This window comes from Lissotriton vulgaris, chromosome 11 (assembly GCF_964263255.1).
Source record: "Lissotriton vulgaris chromosome 11, aLisVul1.2, whole genome shotgun sequence".
Classification (NCBI taxonomy): domain Eukaryota; kingdom Metazoa; phylum Chordata; class Amphibia; order Caudata; family Salamandridae; genus Lissotriton; species Lissotriton vulgaris.
Window position 1 is genome coordinate 47,763,571 of NC_141699.1, and position 21,292 is coordinate 47,784,862.

At 44.5% G+C, this 21,292-nt stretch overlaps 1 pseudogene; it reads left to right on the top strand.

Moving 5' to 3' along the window:
* LOC147678934 (glutathione synthetase-like) overlaps positions 1 to 21,292 on the top strand; it is a 700,250-nt pseudogene that overhangs the window by 90,411 nt on the left and 588,547 nt on the right.

Below are 21,292 nucleotides of genomic sequence, written 5' to 3' on the forward strand. Positions count from 1 at the left end.
CAATTGTCCTAAACAAGAGAGAAGAAGAAGAATAAGAGTGGTGTACTGTCATAGTCGACTGTAATAGAAGTCCATAGTGCTCGTAGAATTTGTTCCTTAAACTCCCACTAATGTTAGAGCAAGGATGAAGAAGTCGGAGGTTACATAGATACTGTCCTCAATAGTTATGCACTGTGCTTTCAATTTGCTACTTGTACTGTGACAACTTTCTGCTCAATCATTTTGTGTTAATCTTAAGGAGCATTGGTTACAGACTATGTCTTTCTTTTTTCATGTAGTTGCTCCTTCCAAATCCAAGACACCATCAAGGAGGAAGGAGCAGGCTCGAATGGCCCGGCAACGGAGGCTGGATGCCACTGTGGCTGAATATCGGCGGCTGGTGGCCCTGCAGGAGGAGGAGACGCAGTCTGGAACAACAACAACGTCCACTGGGACAGCTGCCTCCTCCTCCGTGCGGGCTGCCAGCCAGCGCAGTGCTCCAGCGGTACGGAGCCGGGCTACCAAAGCCAAACGCCACCGCCCAGCAGCAAAGAAAGCAGCTGCCCCTCACAGGATTTGCAAGGCACACCGGCGCCGCTTATCCCTCAGACTGTCCTACCTGGAGCAGGAGGTCCATAATTATAAGAACGTGGTGGAGGGCCTCCGCTTCGAACTTGCCACCCTCCGCAAGGAGCATGATGCCCTGGCTGCTAATTCCAACAGCACCCTGCCATAGTGTCCCTTGCCCCTTTTTTAGAGACTTTTGGGGGGTGGGAATTGGGAGTTGTGATTTTTGGGGACTTTTGAAGGACAATCGTTGGGGTTAGGGAGGGTCTTGCGGGAGATTCTTTTGTTAGGGCTATAAAAATATACTTTTTGAAACTTTATCTGACCATACCTGTTTTTTACTGCTTTTGAGTCTGGTGGGTGGGGGTTTAACATAACAGTAAGTTTGTTTTCCTGAATAGTCCTAGGACTTTAGTAGTACTACCGTCAATCAAATCTCTCGTCTCTCCTAATACTCCATTATACTACCTCCAACCAAACGCCTATCTTACCTGTAATTTCTGTTTGCAAGTAGGGCTAGGCCCAGGGCTGGCTCCACGGGAAACAGCAAATAAGGTTGGCAATCCTGGGCGGATAAAATTTCCTCATAGCGGTGGTACTACTGGTGTGACACAGTGGCAGTTGCTTGCCTATGAAAAAAAGAAAATGAAATCTGGTTTGTCCTCCTGAGCAATACAAAGGTACAATACAGAATATAGCAGGTGACAGAAGTACACTAGAACAGTGCCACGTTGTAGCCTAACAAATGTTAAAGTATAACTAATTCGGTTGAAGTTCTTTGACATTAGCCATGGGTCTTTGTCAAGCAGAGTAAGAATATATCATCGGATTTCTTCACCAGCCTGTTGCTATCACCTTATCCTCCCCAGCAAGTGTGTGGATTTATTGCTGTAATTTAGTCACACATCAATCAAAACCACACAGCCCGGGGGAAGAGGGTTAGGCTTTGAAAAATGGATGGGTACGGGGGTTTTTGGGAAAGGTTTTGGGAGACAAGAAAAAGTAGCACAGCATGGACGAACAATTGTGAACATAAACAAATCTTTGGGTACAAACCTATCCCTCAATCTTTGAAAGTGCATACACTACTGTAACTGCATGCATGTCAGTTAAAAGTAATTAGTACTTTCGACAACTGTGGAAGAAAGAATGCGACAGTACAGGGCGTGGGTGGAAATATTGATAACTATATTCAACATAAGGTCTCTGTAGCCAGATACCTGAGAGCCTTGCTGGTCACTATAAATCCATTCACAACAACACTCAATGGGGTTGGTCTGGAAGGTGTCAGGTTTACTCCCCGTGATCCAGTCGATGCAAATATGGTTCCGCCTCCAAATGTCACCAACACCCAGAAGTGTAAACACAGGGTGTTCGAGGCATTAGGCGGGGGAGAAAAATAACAAACTAAAATAAAAAATGTGGGATGGGTAAAGGTAGGGTCAGCAGGGAAAGGATACCTGTAACAGAAGACAAGACAGGCATCAGTGAAGTGCTGTCCTAACATACAAGGGTACTCTCATATAGTCTCACTAAATAGTCTGCAAGTCTCCCGCCTACTCATGGGAAATGTAGTTTCATAGTACGGTAGGCGCTTAGGGGCTGCGTAACCTGACAGAAGGTATAGTAGATAGAAAAGGAGAAATTGCTTTTTTTCTAGGTGTCCCCTCACTCACCAGGGTTGCCCCTTGGTGACATGCTTCATCATTGGGGCCATCCCAGTCCTCTACGGCCTGGGGCGTGCTGCGACTTGCGAATTACGTAGGAGCACTTACAAATGACTATGTGTGGTGCAGATGTGATAGTGGAGTGGACTAAGTGATGTGTTAAGGGATCAATGTAGAAGCAGAGAGAGAGCCAAGAAATGCAGTCACAGTCAGAGAAAAAGGCAAGGGATACTGTATCTATGTGGTTGTAGTGGTCCTGTTGGAAGTGGTAAGTAAGTTGCCCGCAGAAAAAAAATCCTCCTATTAGCGGCACTCCTCCATTGCAGCCGACGCTTCGTCCATCGATGTTGGTCACCAGAAGACACCCTGTCCACTGCCTGCCTGATGCTGAATTGTGGCTCGCTACTGTGAAGCCTGACTCCATCCTTTTTTCCCCATTGCAGAGACTGAAACCCGGCCTGTAATTATTCAACGAAAAACAGGAAGTGATATAATATTACAACACCACTGATAAATAAATATAAGGCATGTAGGCTGTGGAGTGCAAAAAGTCACAATTTGTTTTTCCTAGTAGACAGTACAATGTTTTTGAAAGTGCGTACTCTGAGTCACCTTTTGAAGGATGTATGGGCAAATTAATGTATCGGATCTTGCCCCTCAAGCTAGGTGTACTGTAAACTGTGTTTTAGAACAAAATTAGATCTTCCTAGCAGTGCTCCCACCCAGACCCTTACTAAAGCCAGTCGCAAAAATGTAGAAGACCCCCAATCAAATCTCAAAAAACGAGGCCTAGCAGAAAACTGGTGACAAAACTTACTTTGAAAGTAAAAGTAGGCCGAAGTACCCTAATTACCCATTACCCACCATGGATTGCATTCAAACCACTTGCAAGCAACCAAGCAAAAGTAGCCATAGCCAGCATCGCTCCAAGACTCGAAATCCCCCCCACTCAAACACATGCAATAGAAATACTGCTAACCCTAACGAACCCTAAGTTAAGAATAGTGGCAAAGGCTTTCTTTAACTATGCCAAATCCCCCCTTTCCCACCATGGATTTTCTTCAAATGACTTGCAACCAAAATTACACATTCTCACGAGTGCTCTAAGACCCCAGAACTCAGTTTGAAAAATCTAGAACACCCCGAAACACATGCAATCCTGCTGCTAGGGCTAACCCTAACGAACCCTAAGTTACAAAAAGTGCCAAAACTAAAGGCTTTTCCGCGCGGATTTTGTCCCAACCACTTCTACCCGGTATTAGACCTTCCCAGGAATGCCCCAAGACCCGGCAACCCACCCGCCAAGAAGCGTAACACCCCCAAACAGGCCAAAAGCAAAATCTCATACTTGCAATATTTCTGGGCCTTCGGTCCAAACGCGCTGCGTAGCTAGGCCATAAGTCGGGGTTGGCACGACGGATTTCCTGAAAAGCAAATGCAATCAAGATTAGAGTGTCCCAGCAGTGCTCCCAGACCACGAAACTCACCCGCAAACAGACGGAACCCCCCCTAAGAGCACCTCAAAGGCAAGCAAGTCATCAAAAACACAAAAAAAATTCCGCCTGGGATTTGGTCCAAAACACTTTTATCCGGTATTAGAGCTTCCCAGCAATGGCCCCAGAGCCGTCAACCCAGGAGAAAACGAGTAGAAGACCCCCAAACAGCCAAAGAGCAAAAGTACAAAAATGGGGACTTAGTCACTTTTTCACAAATTTCCCAAATCACTCCGCGCGCGCTCTGCAGCTAGGCCCTAAGTCCCCTCAGCCACCATGGATTTGCTTCAAACCTCTTGCAAAGTAAAGTATATATAGCCAGCAGTGCTCCCACACCACGAAACTCACCCGCAAACACCAGGAAGCCCCCCAAACAGGCCCCCGAAAACGCTACATAGAGCAAAATGTCTGAAATAGCCCAAAAAAAATCGGCCTGGATTTTGTCCCAACCACTTCTACCCGGTATTAGACCTTCCCAGGAATGCCCCAAGACCCGGCAACCCACCCGCCAAGAAGTATAACACCCCCAAACAGGCCAAAAGCAAACTCTCATACTTGCAATATTTCTGGGCCTTCGGTCCAAACGCGCTGCGTAGCTGGGCCATAAGTCGGGGTTGGCACGACGGATTTCCTGAAAAGCAAATGCAATCAAGATTAGAGTGTCCCAGCAGTGCTCCCAGACCACGAAACTCACCCGCAAACACCAGGAAGCCCCCCAAACAGGCCCCCAAAAACGCTACATAGAGCAAAATGTCTGAAATAGCCCAAAAAAAATCGGCCTGGATTTTGTCCCAACCACTTCTACCCGGTATTAGACCTTCCCAGGAATGCCCCAAGACCCGGCAACCCACCCGCCAAGAAGCATAACACCCCCAAACAGGCCAAAAGCAAAATCTCATACTTGCAATATTTCTGGGCCTTCGGTCCAAACGCGCTGCGTAGCTGGGCCATAAGTCGGGGTTGGCACGACGGATTTCCTGAAAAGCAAATGCAATCAAGATTAGAGTGTCCCAGCAGTGCTCCCAGACCACGAAACTCACCCGCAAACACCAGGAAGCCCCCCAAACAGGCCCCCGAAAACGCTACATAGAGCAAAATGTCTGAAATAGCCCAAAAAAAATCGGCCTGGATTTTGTCCCAACCACTTCTACCCGGTATTAGACCTTCCCAGGAATGCCCCAAGACCCGGCAACCCACCCGCCAAGAAGCATAACACCCCCAAACAGGCCAAAAGCAAACTCTCATACTTGCAATATTTCTGGGCCTTCGGTCCAAACGCGCTGCGTAGCTGGGCCATAAGTCGGGGTTGGCACGACGGATTTCCTGAAAAGCAAATGCAATCAAGATTAGAGTGTCCCAGCAGTGCTCCCAGACCACGAAACTCACCCGCAAACACCAGGAAGCCCCCCAAACAGGCCCCCGAAAACGCTACATAGAGCAAAATGTCTGAAATAGCCCAAAAAAAATCGGCCTGGATTTTGTCCCAACCACTTCTACCCGGTATTAGACCTTCCCAGGAATGCCCCAAGACCCGGCAACCCACCCGCCAAGAAGCATAACACCCCCAAACAGGCCAAAAGCAAAATCTCATACTTGCAATATTTCTGGGCCTTCGGTCCAAACGCGCTGCGTAGCTGGGCCATAAGTCGGGGTTGGCACGACGGATTTCCTGAAAAGCAAATGCAATCAAGATTAGAGTGTCCCAGCAGTGCTCCCAGACCACGAAACTCACCCGCAAACACCAGGAAGCCCCCCAAACAGGCCCCCGAAAACGCTACATAGAGCAAAATGTCTGAAATAGCCCAAAAAAAATCGGCCTGGATTTTGTCCCAACAACTTCTACCCGGTATTAGACCTTCCCAGGAATGCCCCAAGACCCGGCAACCCACCCGCCAAGAAGTATAACACCCCCAAACAGGCCAAAAGCAAACTCTCATACTTGCAATATTTCTGGGCCTTCGGTCCAAACGCGCTGCGTAGCTGGGCCATAAGTCGGGGTTGGCACGACGGATTTCCTGAAAAGCAAATGCAATCAAGATTAGAGTGTCCCAGCAGTGCTCCCAGACCACGAAACTCACCCGCAAACACCAGGAAGCCCCCCAAACAGGCCCCCGAAAACGCTACATAGAGCAAAATGTCAGAAATAGCCCAAAAAAAAATCGGCCTGGATTTAGTCCCAACCACTTCTACCCGGTATTAGACCTTCCCAGGAATGCCCCAAGACCCGGCAACCCACCCGCCAAGAAGTATAACACCCCCAAACAGGCCAAAAGCAAACTCTCATACTTGCAATATTTCTGGGCCTTCGGTCCAAACGCGCTGCGTAGCTGGGCCATAAGTCGGGGTTGGCACGACGGATTTCCTGAAAAGCAAATGCAATCAAGATTAGAGTGTCCCAGCAATGCTCTCAGACCATGAAACTCACCCACAAACAGACGGAACCCCCCCTAAGAGCACCTCAAAGGCAAGCAAGTCATCAAAAACACAAAAAAATTTCCGCCTCGGATTTGGCACAAACCACTTTTAGTGCTTCCCAGCAATGGCCCCAGACCCGTCAACTCACCTGCAAAGAGGTAGAACAACACCCCCACAAGTGCTGAGTCTTTCTTCATTGGGCGTAAACCAGCCCTCTGCTTTGATGGAAATAGGAGTCTGGAGGAGGAGGATAGAGGAGCATGTTCTTCTGAACTTGTGAACCTGAGGAATGCAGACTGCGGCACCTTCAAATAAATTAGCAAACAAGTGAAGACAGTTCTGCTGATGGGCTTGTCTTTGTGATTATCTGATTAAAGTTTGAATTATATTAACTGTGCACAACAAAGAAAGACAGACACACAGGAATAAAAGTGAATAAGGATGAAAAAGAAAGTTATTGATTCGTTGTCTCATTTTCAGGGCTCGAAGTCGGAATCACGGTCCAGGAATAAGAATAAGGCTTCGTCATCATACTCTGCGAATTCAGCCCGGGTGAGGTCAGTGCCACCTGACAGAGTAGAAATTCCCTCATCTATGGTGCTGGCCACCTCCTCTTCATCCGGCACGCTCTCTCGTACTCTTATATCTGGTGGTATGAGGTGCTGATTCATCTTGATCATTGTTAACCTCTCCACATTTTTGGGCGAGAGGCGGCTCCGTTTGGGAGTTACAATCCCACCAGCCGCACTGAAAACCCGTTCAGAAGACACACTTGCGAGTGGGCAAGACAAGTAGTTTAAAGCCAGGTTGGTGAGCTGTGGCCACAATTCTTTTTTCCCATGCCAATACGCCAATGGGTCAGAATTAACATAGACCTCTGTGGAGTCATTCAGATAGTCCTTCACCATCGACTCAAGGTCCTCCTCCAAGGTTCCTCCACTTTGCGTAGCTCTTGCTGTGCCTCTGGCCTTTTGAGAACCAAACCCACGCAGAGCTAGCCAATCCTCTTCAGCCTCCAATGTTTCTGCTGTCTTTCGTGCAGATGATGCGGTTGCCGGTGTCTTTAACGGCTGAGAGGTCACTTGTGCCACAGCCACAGGTGCAGAAGTGGATTGTTTTGACTGGGGATGGCCTGCTGATGTACTGCCATTTCCTTCAATTTCCAGCCGTTCTGTTTCAAACTTCTTGGCTGACAAGGCTAGCCAACGTTTGTACTTTGTAACATCTTCATCAGCAAAAGGAAAGAATGCTCTGCCTGCCAGCGCCTTTTTGTAGCGTGGATCCAGAATAGTAGCACAAATGTAATGCTGTTCTGAGTGGATCTTTTGAAGACGTTCATCACCTTGTAGGAGCTCTAATAATTTCTCAGCCAGAAGCAAAGAGTCTTTCTTTTTGTCATCTTTTCGAAACACAGAACACACCTCCTTCAGTTGGTCCTCCAGCATGTACAACAATGGGATAGCTTTTCCCAAATTAGAGTCCTCCTTGCTGACTGCACGTGTGAAGACCTCAAAAGGACGAAGCATGCGTGTTAGGCTTTCAACTATGTTCCATTGCGGCCCACCCATCCTCAGCTCCTCTATACCCTCTTTCAAGAAATATTGATCGAGTTGCGTATACTGCTCATACAGACGCTCAAGCATGTAGAAGGTTGAGTTCCAACGTGTTACCACCTCCTGGATGAGTGCTTTCACTGGCATTTGACTTTGATATAGCATGCTCCTCAGCTGCTTGCGGGCCTTAAAAGAATGCCTGAAATGCTTGCAAATTTTTCGGCAGTTGTCCAATACACTGTACGCTGCACTGCGTTTATTACCCAAGAATTTTTGGACAACCAGGTTTATACAGTGCGCCAAACACGGCACTCTGAAATAGTAACCGTCCCTCATGGCCTTAACTATATTGGAGCCATTGTCTGTGGAAACATAACCAACCTTGCGTTTTAGTGGGGACAGACAGTTAAGGACCTTTGTGTTAAAGACATCCAAAATGTTTTCTGCTGTGTGACGTTTCTCCAAACCAAACATGGCTAGTGTTGCATGTTTCCGAGCACCTTTAAAAACAATGTTAGTGTCAACACCTGAGTTTAGCTTTGCTTTAGCCCCTGAAAAAGAGACCCAGTGTGCAGTGATGCACATGTAATCAGCGCCTGCGCCACTGGTCCACATGTCTGTTGTCAGATGTATAGTGTGAACAGCACTCTTCTGCAAAGCTGCCCCAATCACCTTCAGAACATCTTCATGTAGTGCTGGAACCGCAACTCGGGCAAAATAGAACCGGCTAGGAACCTTCCATTTAGGGCAGAGCACTGTCACTAATTCTAGAAAACCAACCCCTTCTACAAAAGAAAAAGGGAGAAGGTCCAGAGCTAGCATTTTAGCCAGCTTAGTGTTATACAGACGGGTCATTGGGTGGTTGCGTTCATATTGCGCTTCTGTAAACAACATCTTTTTAATGTTGCCCTGGACCAATGATTTACGGGATGATGATGATCTCTTCGACCCAGTTACGCTCGCTGATGAACTTTTCCGCATTGATGTCTCACTCTCTCCCACACTCTTAGTGTGGCTCCCATGGGGTGTGCTGCTGACATGGGAACTGGGTGTAAGTGAAGTGTTTGAATCGTCTTCTTCTACCTCCTCGTCATCAGCAGATGACAAATCAACGTTTTCATTACGTGCAATTCCGGCTTTCTTGACCGCCTCTAGGTGCGGAAACCATTCGACAGGGTGCCTTCTCTCAAGATGACCTCTCTGGCCTCCGGTACCATAGTTAGAACCAAGCTTACCACGACTATATCGAAGCTTACAAAGGCTACAAATGGCTACGTTTTCCTTTTTTGGGCAAACACTAAAGAAGTCCCAAACTGGAGACTTGAAATGTCTTCGGGGGCCGGAGGAGGCGGCGATACTGGTGGTGGTGGTCCTGCTGCTAATGACAGATGAAGTGGAGGATGTGGATTGCCGAACTTCAGTACGTTTTGCACTTTCACCACCACGAATTGAGGTCGAGGACGAGGTGGGTACCTTCTTGCGAGGAAGAAATATGGAAGCGGTAGGTTTTGGTGTACTACTTAACTCCAAATCTAATGATTCCATTTCCATTGCCTCCTCGCCGACATCATCATCACGCTCAGCAGCTTCTCGGGATAGGGTCAAAATGTCTCTTTGCTGCATGCCCGGTGGGGCTGCAGTGACCTTTGTGATGACTGCCTCGTCGTCATCGTGAGAGGCTTCATCACCAGCAGTATCTGTCACTTCTTGTTGAGCCTCATCACACTCCATAGGTTTGAGTTTTTGGACGACCTTCCTTTTACGCTTAGGTACCGGTGGCAGATCATGGTGTGCCTCTGCCTCACTGTCAGACCGCAGTTGTCGTGGTTCCCAAGACAGATCACTTGCACCAGAACGAGGTGGGCTTGAAGAAGATGTAGACACCCCCCTTGATCTTTTCCTTGCTAGGGATGTGGAAGACAATGAATGATCATCAGGAGGAGTGGCTTCCAATGATACCTCAGCTTCATTGTCGATTTCCAAATGTGCCCCTACTTCGGGAGGAACAACTATTGTGGGCACTTGTGAACGTCCATGCACCTTTGCTTGCGCATCTCCTTTTGCTGCCTCTCCTTCCACATGTACTTGGGCGTGTACTTGCACATGGTGTTGTTGTTGCGGCTGTGGTTGTTCAACACTTGTCAGATGAGTTACAACAACCTGTGTTGATTCAGGGACATTGCTGCTACTTTCTTGCGATGAGCCAACATCACTGGTCGATGGTGATTGGAGAAGTACACTGACTGCCTCTGAAGCACTCAAGGGCTTTGACTTAAGTTGGCGTGGTGGTGGAGGCACTGAACCCAATGGAGCAGGGGTGCTGCTCTCAGGTTGGTCCCCAGCAGATCCTGCTGCTGCAGGCGTACTTTTTTTTTTGCTCCCAAAAAAAGTGGCGGGTGACACACCAGCCTCCTTGGTAACTTGCTTCTTCTGCTCCTTACTAGCAACTTTCTTGCTAGAGGAGCTACGGAGAACTTTCTTTGGGGCCATCTTCTTCAGAGCAGGTCAGACAGCAGGCCGCAGTTGCACGAATTGTAGAGTTGTCTGAGGCCAGACGTGACGTCGCGTGACGTTATGCTGCACACACACACCGCTGCAGGACTTCTTCCTGGCACTGGTGGTTCTCTTGAGTCTTGTGCACCTAAAAAAAATGGAAGACAGAGGAACATCAGTTCAGTTATAGAGCACAAAAAAATCGAAAAACACTGCAAAATCAGCACAATCCCAATCCATCCATGCCCTCCATAATGTTTAAATTCAAGACAACCCACAGAAAGACTAGGCCCATGCAAGACTCACTACCCCTGGGCATAAATAAAGGTTGAAAAGTAGGCAAAATGGTTGGAGGCCTAACAACAAAGCCTGCATTCAAAATGGCCACTTGCCTGCCAAGCACATGGCCAGTGCCTGTAGCTGCACTCAAAATGGCCACCAGCCACATGGCATGTCCCTCCCCATGAACACCCCCAAAAATCGAAAAACACTGCAAAATCAGCACAATCCCATTCCATCCATGATGTTTAAATTCAAGACAGCCCACAGAAAGACTAGGCCCCATGCACCACTCACTACCCCTGGTCAAGGCCCCAACAACAGGTCAAAAATCGAAAAACACAAAATTTTACAAAAAAAAAAAATCGAAAAACACAGAAAAATCAGCACAATCCCAATTCATCTATGGCCTCCATGATGTTTAAATTCAAGACAACCCACAGAAATACTAGGCCCATGCAAGACTCACTACCCCTGGCATAAATAAAGGTTGAAAAGTAGGCAAAATGGTTGGAGGCCTAACAACAAAGCCTGCATTCAAAATGGCCACTTGCCTGCCAGCACATGGCCAGTGCCTGTAGCTGCACTCAAAATGGCCACCAGCCACATGGCATGTCCCTCCCCATGAACACCCCCAAAAATCGAAAAACACTGCAAAATCAGCACAATCCCATTCCATCCATGATGTTTAAATTCAAGACAGCCCACAGAAAGACTAGGCCCCATGCACCACTCACTACCCCTGGTCAAGGCCCCAACAACAGGTCAAAAATCGAAAAACACAAAATTTTACAAAAAAAAAAAATCGAAAAACACAGAAAAATCAGCACAATCCCAATTCATCTATGGCCTCCATGATGTTTAAATTCAAGACAACCCACAGAAATACTAGGCCCATGCAAGACTCACTACCCCTGGCATAAATAAAGGTTGAAAAGTAGGCAAAATGGTTGGAGGCCTAACAACAAAGCCTGCATTCAAAATGGCCACTTGCCTGCCAAGCACATGGCCAGTGCCTGTAGCTGCACTCAAAATGGCCACCAGCCACATGGCATGTCCCTCCCCATGAACACCCCCAAAAATCGAAAAACACTGCAAAATCAGCACAATCCCATTCCATCCATGATGTTTAAATTCAAGACAGCCCACAGAAAGACTAGGCCCCATGCACCACTCACTACCCCTGGTCAAGGCCCCAACAACAGGTCAAAAATCGAAAAACACAAAATTTTACAAAAAAAAAAAATCGAAAAACACAGAAAAATCAGCACAATCCCAATTCATCTATGGCCTCCATGATGTTTAAATTCAAGACAACCCACAGAAATACTAGGCCCATGCAAGACTCACTACCCCTGGCATAAATAAAGGTTGAAAAGTAGGCAAAATGGTTGGAGGCCTAACAACAAAGCCTGCATTCAAAATGGCCACTTGCCTGCCAGCACATGGCCAGTGCCTGTAGCTGCACTCAAAATGGCCACCAGCCACATGGCATGTCCCTCCCCATGAACACCCCCAAAAATCGAAAAACACTGCAAAATCAGCACAATCCCATTCCATCCATGATGTTTAAATTCAAGACAGCCCACAGAAAGACTAGGCCCCATGCACCACTCACTACCCCTGGTCAAGGCCCCAACAACAGGTCAAAAATCGAAAAACACAAAATTTTACAAAAAAAAAAAATCGAAAAACACAGAAAAATCAGCACAATCCCAATTCATCTATGGCCTCCATGATGTTTAAATTCAAGACAACCCACAGAAATACTAGGCCCATGCAAGACTCACTACCCCTGGCATAAATAAAGGTTGAAAAGTAGGCAAAATGGTTGGAGGCCTAACAACAAAGCCTGCATTCAAAATGGCCACTTGCCTGCCAAGCACATGGCCAGTGCCTGTAGCTGCACTCAAAATGGCCACCAGCCACATGGCATGTCCCTCCCCATGAACACCCCCAAAAATCGAAAAACACTGCAAAATCAGCACAATCCCATTCCATCCATGATGTTTAAATTCAAGACAGCCCACAGAAAGACTAGGCCCCATGCACCACTCACTACCCCTGGTCAAGGCCCCAACAACAGGTCAAAAATCGAAAAACACAAAATTTTACAAAAAAAAAAATCGAAAAATACAGAAAAATCAGCACAATCCCAATTCATCTATGGCCTCCATGATGTTTAAATTCAAGACAACCCACAGAAAGAATCAGTCCACCCACCACTGAGTACCCCTGGGAAAAGGCCCCAAAACAGCCCAAAAATCGAAAATCCCAAAATTTTAGTTGCAGCAACTGTAATGCCCCAAACAAACTTACTTGTAAAATTTCTAATCCAACAGTGATCCAAAGAAAGTCAAAAAGGCCTCAAATCCAAAGATCCAGCAGCATCCACAAAAGGTAATCCTTCCAGGTCCACATCCGAATGAAAAGTGACCAGGAGATGGACAAAGCACTGGGAGGAGCCTGCTGAACAGGAACAGGAAGTTGAAGACTATGGGGCACTTCCTTCCTCCCACCCCCCTGCCCCCCTCCCCAAAATGGACTCCTCGCTAAAAAAGTGCAGGCAAATGTCAAACTAAGGAGTTATTCACATAAAAATCATCATTTCTAGAAGGTTTATGCTGCTTGCTGGTGGATTTCTTGTGCAGAATTGCAAATTTATATTTTCGCGCGCCGCATCTCAAATCTCGCAATTGCGAAGTACCGCGAGACGTGATCTCGCCGTACTCGCGTTGACAAACTCTCGCTGGCAAGCCGCGATGACGTAATCGCGCTCGCCAATTCCCGCGGGATCACACAGCAAGATCCAAAATGGCGCAGCACTCGCAAACTATCGAAAAAAACAACTCGGCAAACGATGATAAACGCCGCGCGCCGCAAAAATTGTATCACCAACGCCGCGCGCCGCCAAAAAAATCCGCTGCGTGCGAATTTGCGGATTTTGCGGGAAATCCGCAAATCTCGCGGATTGCGGATTTCCCGAAAATCCGCAAAATCCGCGAGCGGAACGGATTTTCCGCCCACGCTTAGTTATATTGCTATTTCAATTTCATTCTGCTTTTATATTTCAGTACAGTTAAAGGAGACAATTTCATTGCTCAACTTTTTTCAATCTACAAGCAAGTAATGAAAGAAGGATTAGCTCAGGTAAGAGAGAAATACAGTAAAATGTATTTAAAATGATCTGCACCTGCATTCCTTTTTGTTACTTTTCTTTTTTTACTGTTTGGTCAACTTGTTGCTATTGTTCCTATAGCTTCAAGAGCTGTGCCTCTCTTTTGAAAGATGTGGTTAATCTGAAATGTTAAGTGGTGAATTAAGAGCAAATCTTCTAGCTGGTCACCTTTATTGTCCAAGCATCACTTCTCTGTGTTGAATTTCATGATTCCTGTTTAGTACGCATTAAGACTTTCATTAATGAGAAATCACTTTTTAGAGAGGTTTAATCGTTAATATTATTGGAAATATGAGCTTAGTTCAAATATCCAGCATATCAAAAAACATTTGAAGTTCCAATTTGTGTAAAGTGGCTTTAAATTATAGATATTTAGAGTTTACACCTGATTTCCACACATTATCATTTGAGCACTATATAGTTTTAGCACGAAAACTCAATCTCAATGGGAAGGTTTGTGGCAATTTCAATGGAAAATATGCTGTCCGTAAAGGACAGAATGCAGCCATATCATGCTTTAGCTATATTTAATATTATAGAGTTTTTGTAAAGTTTTACAATTGTGTTAAAAGTTTATAGCAAATTGTCACACGTGTAGTCATTGAATAGTAATAATACTATTAATAATACTAATAAAACATCATGCTTTTTTTAATGCAGTAAGGTGTCATTCATGAGGTGTACACTAGGGAAGGGATAATACATTAGAATCAATTACATCAAGAAGAAATTCAGCTGAAGTTCTTGTAAGCTTTTTGGCAATTTTGGGTAGTTAAAAAACAAATTCAGCTTTGAGTTTTAAAGATTTTAGATGTAGTAAGTAATTTCCAGACCTCAAAAATCTACTCATCAATTTGCTATGCAAGTTTGATTTTTATCAAGTCGAGCTATTCTTACTGTCGCATTCTGGTGAAAGGGCTTGAACTTGCAAAGAACAGGTGTTCTGTTCATTCAGAAAGTGAATGAGTAAAAAGATTCCTTCTTGATTTTATCTTGTCACATTTGATGTGCATTCAAAGACAGAGGTCACATGTAACCTTATGTCCTCTTACAAAGAGCTGCTTGGATTGACTTGCAGATGGTGTTTACTCTTTTTTCCACAACTGCAAAATATGAGGATTTTGATATGAGAAATGATCTAAGATGTCAGAATGTCACATCATTTAAGTAACTTGGTCGCGAACAAATATATCAACAGTTATTAAACACATTTTTTTGTGATTCTGAAGGTGAACACAAATATTTCAATGGGATCAAAACAAATATGAACAGTTTACTTGGTAATGTGTCAATGATAATTATTTGCTCACACCTGATTTCCACACATTATCATTTGAGCACTATATAGTTTTAGCACGAAAACTCAATCTCAATGGGAAGGTTTGTGGCAATTTCAATGGAAAATATGCTGTCCGTAAAGGACAGAATGCAGCCATATCATGCTTTAGCTATATATTGGTTAAAAGTGATTATACATATTATACATGAAGCAAAGGTTTAATTTATGAAATCATTCAATCAATACTTTACTTCATTGAGCGCAAAAATGACCTTGAAATATACATAAAAAATACAGAGAGAGTAAAATTTACAGAAAACATGCACAAAATGAAGGAGAGAATTGGTGTCAACTCCCACGCTAATTCCAGAAATTGTACAGTTGCTGTTGTTTTCCTTGTCCAGTAATCATCAATCCAATTACAGGACCTCTGAAGATTGAATTTAGTTGTCTGCTTAACACTTCATCATCCTCCTAGATCTCACAGCCGCTCGTAAGAATGCGGGACCCTATAACAAACATTGTGAGTGCATAAGAGTTGACGGTAGAAAAATGCATCCTTATATTTCCTAAATCCTAATGATTTTACCATCAGCTTGATAAATATGTTAAAATGTAAAATGTAATTTAAAAAAAAGTACAGAAGAACATAAAGCATGTCACAGTTTGCTCTGAGTAACCACGACCAGGGAAAGCCATCTTGTCCTGCCTAGTCTGAGCGGAACAGGAAATTACAAAAAATAGATGTTGGATTTGATCCCTTATACAGGGCTATCCCCACACATTTTGTCCTCTTCCTCCTGTTTTTCTGATCCTCTTTTTGTTGGCTCCAGGACTCTGGGCACTATACACCAATTAATTTGTTCTTTAGTGCATGTGCTCTTTTAAAAGATGCAAAAACAACAGTTGATGGAGAGAATGCAGAACAATGTCAAACATTCCCCCAGTACAGAGATCTGGGCCTAAATCCATTGATTTTTTGCACTCCACACCACCTCAGTTCAGACATGGCATATGCAAATCAGCCCTGACCCTGTGCCTCATGGGAACAGTCCAGCCCGAACTGCCTAGCCATGTCTTTCCTGGACTGGAATCAAGCATCCCAGGACCAGTTTCTGGCTATCAGCCTTCTTCAGCCAGGATAGCTTGACTCCAGTGATGTTGAGAGCATGGGACTCACGTCTGAGTATACCCATTCCACTCGGGGTGACAAATGCAAAAATAACAGTTGAAGGACAGAATGCAGAACAATGTTATACATTCACCCCAGTACAGAGATCTGGGCCTAAATCCATTGTTTTTTTGTACTCCACACCACCCCAGTTCAGACATGGCCATATGCAAATCAGCCCTGACCCTGTGCCTCATGGGAACAGTCCAGCCCGAACTTTCAAGCCACGTCTTTCCTAGGCCAGAACCCGGTCCTAGGATGCTTGATTCCGGTCTAGGAAAGGCATGGCTTGGCAGTTCGGGCTGGACTGTTCGAATTCACTGGCTTCACATAGGGAAGGTTACCAGCTTTGTAGCCCCCTTGCAATTGTGTTCCTCTGGAGATTTTCAACTCCCTTAAAAGAGATTGAGAACCTTATTTAGGACTTGGGGAATGGGATATTCCATCATCTTATTATATATGCATTTGTAATACGATGGATGAGATATCTGTAACATTTTTGACAGAGAATGCCATCCACCAATGTCTAATCAGGCCCTATTTAAAAATGTAGGACTCAACCAAATTGTGTTCCATCGAGGTTGCCCATGACTTTTGGCATTGCCATGGTCCCACACAACTATATGTTACTGGTTGAGCTTTAATGACTTAGGCACTATTTTTCACTTTAAAAATAAAAAATTCATAACTCAAGTTGTATTGACTAGATTTTTGTTGTGGTATTAAATCATTTCTTCAAATGTAGTCTATTTTTCAAAATTAGTGTGGGGTTTTTCATGTGTTTGTTTCTGTTAAATTGCTGTATAAATACTTTACACATGGCCTCTGTAAATTAAGCATGACAGCTTTTGTGCCAAGCTGCTGGTGGGTCACCCTGATAAGAATTTTGGCCATTGCCTGTGTACACTTAACTACCAACCCAATTGCTCACAAGCAACATATATGATGAACAGAGTAGGACTGATGCCTGATTACAACTTAACTTAACTGCTGTGAATAAGTGATGAAAGTAACCTGTCATGGGCAACCCTAGAACACCCCATGGCCACCAGAATTTGTACCAGAGAAGAATGGCAGACTGTATCAAAGGAGACATTAAGGTGAAGAAAAACAAGGGTTGGCACCCCGTATTTTCCTAGAATCATGCACAGTTAATTTGTAAACTCTATCAATACAACTTCTGTGCTGAGATAGATTTAAATTTAAGTTAGAAACATACATCCGACAACCACTGTTTTCAGTTACTTTAGGAAACAAAGACAGTAAAAATACAAAGGTGGCCCGATAAATGGGCCAAACTATGGAATGCTCTAGCTGAAAAATGAGCAAGTTACTTACCTTTGGTAACTATCTTTTTGGTATAGATTTTGTCTAACTATAGATTTCTCACGTTTTGAAATATTCCTCCAGGTGTCTTAATGAATCCAGAAAACCCCTCTGTCATACACTAGCACACCGTCAGGTGGTGCAAACTGCTCCACATAACATAATTCTATGCCACATGTGGTGAATGTCACTTCTATATAGACACCACTCGTGACCACTGATATCAGTTGCTGTCTGACTCATCCGTGCCCCTAGATACAAAGCCAAAACCAGAACAATCAGTACCAGTGTGCAGATCTTCAAATATAAAAGAGAATGGGGAGGCGTGTAAGTCAAGCAGGACTCTGAGGCTATATAATAGATTTTTTTACTAGAAAGAACATTATTGTAGGTAAATATACGAATTTCTAAAAGCAGACTCTTCACCTTTTAAATAAATCCGAAAGCAGTATCTTCTAGTAGGTGAGTCAGTGACCTGTCTCAAACCAGCAGGTTCTGAAGGACCAAGCCAGAAAAGTGCCTTTCCTGGAGGACCTCGTTGTGTGAAAGCATGGAATGAGGCCCATGTAGCAGTTTGACAAATGTCCAAATAGACATCCCATGTGCCCAAACATTGGCAGCACCCTGGTAGAATGAGCACTTCAGGTGGCTACTTTGGGGTGAAGGCATAGCAGATCTTAATGGACATTAGAACATTGCAATGTTGGGGAGCTCCATTGAAAACAGTGGGGTGCTCCGGGCTTATAATGGCTGGTATGAGCCTGGAGCTCCAACATTCCAATGTTTAACCCAGAATGAGATTGTCCTTTTCTGCAGATCCTTACCATTCTTCCATCCAGAGAATCAGATGAAGAGCTGACAATCTGGCCCGGGTTCTTTGATACAATCAATGCAGAAGAGTCCCTTTTGGAACTTCCCTAAAGGGGTTCTGTAGTGTAGTTCCTAGTTTCCCACTAGGCCCTGCGCATTGGAATAACATAAACAGTAGTATCGACGTTGAAGTGCGGATCTTCCAGGCCTCCACTGACTATGCTAAACTTAATTGGGTGTGTTACCAACTAGCTCAGAGGTCACTGGAAACTTTCTTGACTGAAATAGGAAGTGATCAGCTTCCCTGGTACAGACAAGAAGGGATTCAGCTTTCCAACAACCGTGCAACATGACAACTTTGCTCCTCTGATCAAGAGTCAATCTCTAGGGTCGTGTGAACAATAGACATGTATTTCACTCAGTCAGGTTAGTGCAGTTTACTTTCACGAGATGTAGAGAACAGAGAGACGGGCGTTTGTCAATAAAGGGTTAACATTTATTGAACAGTCTTTCTTCTCGTACAAGAGAAATTTATTGTAATAATTGCAAGACTTGTTATTATAAAAAGTATGTACAGTAAGATAAGTATTGCGAAATAATACTGTAAAAGCATTGATATGGTTTCTTAGCCATACAATGGTTTAAAAGTAATAAAACATATATACAGTCATATATACATTAGGCTAAAATACTCAACTGGTGCTTCTAACTAAGCCTACCCCAGTGTGCCTGACCTAAGCCTAACACGTGGAAGGGGAGTAAGTAAGTAGCTTAAGTTACGTTGGTTTTGCCAAGGTTTGCTTCAAGAATTCTCATCTAAGGGTTTAGTCAACACCATACCTCTGAATAGAATGATGGAGGTCTGGTATCTCCTTCAGGAGAAACTCGGTATCCAAGTCACCCGCGAGGGCAGACTAGAAACGCTGGAGCTGGATTTCTCAGCAGAAGAAAGGCAGCGTCTCTCTTCAGCGCGTCGAGGAGGAGGAAGGGGGACAGCGTCCGCGGGCAGCTTGGCATCTGCTGGGCTCTTCGCAGAGGGACGGCTGTTCAGCTCCTAAGCTCACCACACCATCGTTCGCGCTTTAGCAGCGATAATGGTATCAGTAGCTTCACCAACAGCAGCAATGGGACACCAGCTGCAGCAACGGGCTCGCTCGCTCGCAGACAGCATACAACAGCTAGCAACAGGCAACAGGCTATTGCTTAAGGCAACGTTGGTAATATTTATACCTGACAGGTGCCTGGTTTGACGCAAGTTTGCTGGACATAAGACGTCAATTAAAGATGTCACTAGGAAGTGATAGCTATCAGTTGCTCATTAGAGTTCCATTACTAATCAAAACACAGCAAGCGGGGATTTCCAGGTTTGCTGAGTTTTTATCTTGTTGAAGAACTCGGAGTGTTAATCTAGGAATATCAGATAGTGACTTCTGCTCTGTCATTGCACTAATTGGTTGCAAAGGAAGTGGCAGAAACTATTCTGGAATGTGGCTCTGTTCGTGTGAGGCCAGAGATGACTTTCTGAATATCGCACTTGAACGGTTATGCCAATATAGGGAATAAATGGATTTATAGCCGAATAGGGGCATAAGGTCGCAGTATCGATCAGGAACCTAGATAAACACGCAACAGTTCCATGGAAAAAAGAATGCCAGAAAAGTGATGCTCTGTCTTCACTAACTTTGGCAGGAAAGAGTAATTAAATGCAGCAGGGTGTCTCTGCTCCTACTCACCAGCAGCATCAGCAATGTCTCCCCCTTTGTTGTTATGGAAACACGGGACGGCCTCACGAGTGAGACCGCTTTGGACCTCCAATGATCACCACGTGGGTTCTTGCGATGTTAAGCCACTAAGATCTTTACTTCCTGATTCTGAATGATCTAAAGTCAGAAATTATAATGGGTGTGCTGCAAGCAGCCAGGGAGTCTAGGCACAAAAACCGAAAAACACAACATGTATCATAGAGGATATTTTTGAAAATGTTGTATTCAATATAAAAACCAATAAAAGGCACATAAAAACCAAGGTTATAGGAAGTACAATATAGCTATGTTCTTGTCATGTATTATTTTATAATTCAATGATTTTAGTTGTATTTTTGATATGTTGTTCTTTCACCCATCAACAACTTATTATCTTGAAAATAAATACATAGAAAAATCATGGTGCATTAACATAATTATCTAGTACACTTTTAGGTAAAAAAAATGTAATCACATGGCATGTGATGTTGGTGGAAATAAGGTGAAAACACCGATGAATTTCACAAGATTACGCTGAATTAAACGAGAAGAGCAATTCTGCTTTCAGTACTATTTTCAAAATGGACCTGAGGATGCATTTCTGTGCAAAGGTTTATCGCTAAGATTAGCTGAACAAGATTAGCGAGTGCAAGCAGCTGTCCCAATCTCTGTACATATACTTGGGGTAGCTTTTATCTCTAACTTACTCTCTACCTTTAGCACTATTTTCTTAGCACAAAATGCACCCTTGCGTCCAAAGTTGATGCAAGGATCCATTTTTTCCTGAACAAATTACGCTAAGTGCAGCAGAACACAATTTAGGGAGGGTGCGTGGCCGCTTGTGCCTACTAAATGTGCTCTTGCTGTAGTACTGTGGCCCCTAAATTACGCAAGTAGCAGTAATGCAAGATTACCTGTAATTACGCTTTAAAGAGTAACGTGGAATTATCAAAATTACTCCGATTACTCCGGAGTAATTTATATTCTGCCCTGGGCGACTGGTTTTAGTTCTGAAAGCCTTCTTTTCAAGATGGTTTTAGGTTCAACAACTAGTTCCTATCAGCTGAGGCTCCTGAAAATAAGTATTAGTTTAAAGACTAGAAGCACGTCAACAAGCCTCTGATTTCGATCAGTCACGGAGACGCAGACGTTCCGGCCGGCTCCCAGGCACCCGAGACCCAGGGTGGTGCCTTTTTTACCACTCAGCAAATTTGACAACCCCGTCCTGGAGACGATCCCTAGTAAAAAGGATCAAAATGCCCTCGACACCACTGCGCAATTTTAGGCATATTTTTTCCGTTTGGCTCATGAAAAAATGGAAATGAAAGCAATGATTGCAA